Below are 5046 nucleotides of genomic sequence, written 5' to 3'. Positions count from 1 at the left end.
GCTGCAGTCACCATCTGCAGTGATTTTGGAGCCCAGGAAAATAAAGTCTGACACTGTTTCCACTGTTTCCCCATTTCCCATGAAGTGGTGGGACCGGATTCCATGATCTTCGTTTTCTGAATGTTGAGCTTTAAGCCAACTTTTTCACTCTCCACTTTCACTTTCATCAAGAGGCTTTCGACTCTTCACTTTCTGCCATAAGGGTGGTGTCATCTGCATATCTGAGGTTATTGATATTTCTCCCAACAATCTTGATTCCAGCTTGTGTTTCTTCCAGTCCAGCATTTCTCATGATGTACTCTGCATGTAAGTTAAATAAGCAGGGGGATAATATACAGCCTTGACATACTCCTTTTCCTATTTGGAACCAGTCTGTTGTTCCATGTCCAGTTCTAACTGTTGCTTCCTGACCTGCATATAGGTTTCTCAAAAGGCAGGTGAGGTGGTCTGGTATTCCAATCTTTTTCAAAATTTTCCACAGTTTATTGTGATCCACACAGTCAAAGGCTTTGGCATAGTCAATAAAGCAGAAATAGATGTTTTTCTGGAACTCTCTTGCTTTTTCCGTGATCCAGCGGATGTTGGCAATTTGATCTCCGGTTCCTCTACCTTTTCTAAAACCATCTTGAACATCAGGAATTTCACGGTTCACATATTGCTGAAGCCTGGCTTGGAGAATTTTGAGCATTACTTTACTAGCATGTGAGATGAGTGCAATTGTGTGGTAGTTTGAGCATTCTTTGGCATTGCCTTTCTTTGGGATTGGAATGAAAACTGACCTTTTCCAGTCCTGCGGCCACTGCTGAGTTTTCCAAATTTGCTGGCATATTGAGTGCAGCACTTTCACAGCCTCATCTTTCAGGATTTGAAATAGCTCAACTGGAATTCCATCACCTCCACTAGCTTTGTTCGTAGTGATGCTTTCTAAGGCCTACTTGACTTCACATTCCAGGATGTCTGGCTCTAGATGAGTGATCACACCATCGTGATTATCTGGGTCGTGAAGATCTTTTTTGTACAGTTCTTCTGTGTATTCTTGCCACCTCTTCTTAATATCTTCTGCTTCTGTTAGGTCCATACCATTTCTGTCCTTTATCGAGCCCATTTTTGCATGAAATGTCCCCTTGGTATCTCTAAGTAAGTATTATTAAGTAATAAATATAGGTAACGAGGAAGTAAAGCAGTTTTCTAATGTGACCTAAAAAATCCCACAGTCATATCCACTCACATGCCAATGGCAAAACTTGGTTTGCTAGAGAAATGAGTCTCTAGATAAAGTGATTTTGTGTTCACCTAAAATTCTGGGGAAAGAAGGAAGGGCTGAATATTGAGGAACAACTAGCAGTTTTTCTCCCTCTCATGGTTTTAAGAATAATTTGAACCAATTAAAAGTTATCTGTAATTATAGGTTTATAAAATTATGGGAACAAAATGACCCCAAGGCATGATAAACTAAAAGAGTATTAAACTCTCTCATCTGGAAAGTCTGCTTACATTAAAAAAGAAGAAAAATCATTGATTTTGTAGAATTTGAGCTCGTCTGAGTCTTATAACTATTATGATTAGAATATATCTGGCTATTCTAGGCCAAAATTTTTAAGAATATAAGCCAAGTTAAGTCAGCTTTGTAGACTCTGCCCTTCTGAATTTCCTCCTTTTCAGATTTCTGGGTTGAATGGTGCACAGAGTAAGGAAGAAAAAAGAAATGTGTGCCGCATTTGTGGGTAGTGAAGAGGTGGGTAGAGAAATAAATTCCATAATATACTGTGAATATTGAAGTTCAGAAAGTAAAATTAACATGGCCTAAAAGAAAATTGCTTTGCACACTTTTCTGTTTTCTGAGACTGCTAGTGTTTTGGCAGTGGTTGTCTGTGGACAACCATAATGTAGAACATGAGATGGAAATACAGTTGTGGAATTTTAATAATCTGCTGGTCTGCTAATAATTTGCTTTTGTTCAAACCATTTCTTTTTAATTTGACAGTTATTCATAAATCTTAGTCCAAAAAAAGAGTGTAAGTTTATCTTAGGAAGATCTGTACAGTAATAAGAAAGTAAAGTGTAGACACACTTTCACATCTTCCAGGAAGACATTTTATTCAGCACTAAACTACTAAATTTATGCTTCTGAAAGTTGCTGTTGTCCTTTGGGGCCCAAAGTCACAATTAGGAAATAAGTGGAAGTAATAGAATCATGCTTGAAGAGTAAGTTTCAAGTAGTACATTTTAAGTGGCTGTTACTATTTTGGGAATAATAATAACAGCTGCTTTAATAATACAGTACTCATTTCATGTCATATTTGAATATGATTTCCATATAAATGCAAAAATGAAAGCAAAAAAGTTCAACTTCAAATGTCCAAGTTCCTTTAACTTCTGAATATATAATTTTATCACTCTTTTTTTTATCAAATTCCACATGAATGAAGAGCTGGGAATTTTTAGAATTTAGAGGGTCCAGGTACAACATTTGCAGTTGCTTAATATGCTTCATTACATATATTTATCTTATCTTTCCCCTCCCTTGCAAAGATCTACTTTGCAAAATTGTTTTCCTGACTATTCTGCCTCAGGCTATCAAGTCTAATAAAGAGATTTTTGGCCTTCTACTAACTTGCTTGTGTCAAAGAACTATTGTCCTTCCCGTTCCTCTCACCCTTTGAATTTAAGTCCAAAATAAATGAATGGTAACAAGTTTTCTTCACTGCTTTTTAGTGTCAAGTTCCAGTTCAGAAAAAGTTCTGTTCAAGAATGAATTCCAGTAGTGTTCCTGTTGCCAGCAGGCAGCATTAAAGTCTTGGCATATGGAAGTAAGCCAGAGTAAATGCTACTCTAGTTGAGTGAAGTCGTTTATATATGATAACATACGATTATGATTCTTAATGCAAACTTCACAGCCATCTTATGATGAGCTTTTATAGGCAGTAAATTTAAAGGTGAAATCATCTCAAGTATGATTTTTATTCAGATACTGTGCAAACAGAAAATATGGAGCAAGGTCCTAAGAGATAGAGCATTCTTTGATTATAGAGCAGTAGTTGGATTACTGGGTCAGGCTGAAAGATTTTGGAGTTGGTGTCATGTGCTGGCATAAAGAGAGAGAGAGCAGGCAAACTGTTTGGGGTCAGGTTTCTTCTCCCTTGGAGGTCAAGGCAGTCCTGAGGACTTACCTGGAGAGGGAGTCTTGTTCCTCTTCTTCCCTGGAGATGGCCAGGACTTCTAGAATCCCTGGCCTTACCCATGTGGATCTAGGCTGTGTTTCAGGAGCAGGGAGGTCCAGCCCTGCTCAGGGTCATGCTCGTTTGCTATGTTTCTATATTACCTCTTATATTATTAATAAATGTCTGTGTGCCCCAAGAGGGAAAAACTGTATTATTCTGTTCTTCATACATTCACCTTTGATCTTCTAATCTCTTCTCCACTTCACAACCAGAGAGACCTGATAGGCAGTAGCTGTCACATCCTTCCAGTAACCGCCCTCCCCACGCCCCTCACCAGTGGCTGATTATCTCTTAGCATAAAGACCTCACCCCAGGTGTGCTCTTTTCCTTTTAGCCACAGTTAACACTTTCACTTCCACATTTAGGCAAATGTTCACTTCCACATTCCTGCCTTGGGTTCTTTTTATACAGTTTGCTTTGCCTGGCATTCTCTCTACCTCATCCTCCCTGCTTCCTCACCCTTTTTACCCAGCTGCCTCCTCCTCACCTTCTTGTGTCACCTTTTCTGGGAAGACTTCCCTGAGCCTCTACACCAAGCTGGGCCTCTCCCTCACACACTCTGACTGCACTCAGCATCCCCATTTGTAGCACTTAACAATTTTAGTTAATTAATTATTTAATGTTTCCCTTGATAGATTGGAAATGCAATGATGATGTCAAATATGTTTGTTAATTGCCATACTTGAAGAACCTAGCTCAGCATCTGGCATTCACTATATAGACATTCACTATATATTTCTTGAATAGATGAATAAATGATGAGCCAATAAATGACCAACTGGATGGTCTGATTCCTTTTTGCACACTCCCTCCCAACCCCACAGCGGGTGCAGGACAGGACAGTAGAAGAGAAGTGTAGGTGAAAGGTTCTATAGGAGTTCTCTGGATTTGGAAATTCTGGATGGGGGATTGTGAAGCTGGTACAAAGCGTTGTTCTTCTGGGACCCTATTAATTCCTATTTGAGTCTCTGCAGCAGGGAGGAGCTGCCCTGATCAGCTCAGGGCTTCCTCAATTCTGCAGGGAAATCCCCAGAGTCCTCCCAGCCTTCATCTGCCTGGAAGAAAACTTGACCACCCTTTTGCCTTTCCCTTAAGCTACTGGTGGCTTCCTGGGTGGCTCAGACGGTAAAGTGTCTGCCTGCAATGCAGGAGACCCGGGTTCGATTCCTGGGTCGGGAAGATCCCCTGGAGAAGGAAGTGGCAATCCACTCCAGTACTCTTGCCTGGAAAATCCCATGGATGGAGGAACCTGATAGGCTACAGTCTATGGGGTCACAAAGAGTCAGACACGACTGAGCAACTTCACTTTAAGCTACTGTGAGATGGTTGTCAGGCTACAATCCATCTTAAGCATCTCCTGTGTACAAGTCTCAGCTGGAAGATGGAAAGCTAAGCAGAAGATAGGCTATTTAGGTTTGTTATTCTTCAGGTACTCTTTCTCTACCCTAGATATCTTACCAGAGTTCTGTGTCTTATTTCCAACTGCATGATACCTAGATCCACTTAGCACTCAAAAGCAAAACTGGTTATCCTCCTTCAACCTAGAATCAAACAGAAGGCAAAATCTTTACTTATGATCCTATCACCATCCATTGAATGGACCAAGCTAGAAGCAAACTTTAATTTCTTTACTTTTCGCACAAAATCGGCACTGAATGCTGTTGAATTTCCCATGTGGGTGCCCTTTTCACCCTCCCACTGAATCTTTATCACCTCAAGCTGTTTATGTCTCCCAAATCACCTCTCTGCCCCTTATTTTTTCATTCATTCATCTCTTTTTCACTGACCTTAGTCATTTTTCAATAATAAGGTATTTTTAACATAT

The 5046-nt window shown here is 39.9% G+C and overlaps 1 non-coding gene across 1 annotated transcript; it reads left to right on the top strand.

Annotated features, from left to right (window-relative positions):
- Nucleotides 1–4328: 4328 nt before the first annotated feature.
- On the top strand, nt 4329–4400 carry TRNAC-GCA. Its single transcript has one exon. It is a non-coding gene; the product is annotated as a tRNA-Cys (tRNA).
- Nucleotides 4401–5046: the final 646 nt, after the last annotated feature.

This window comes from Bison bison, unplaced genomic scaffold, assembly GCF_000754665.1.
Source record: "Bison bison bison isolate TAMUID 2011002044 unplaced genomic scaffold, Bison_UMD1.0 scf7180017864473, whole genome shotgun sequence".
Lineage (NCBI taxonomy): Eukaryota > Metazoa > Chordata > Mammalia > Artiodactyla > Bovidae > Bison > Bison bison.
This window is presented reverse-complemented; position numbering and strand designations above follow the sequence as displayed.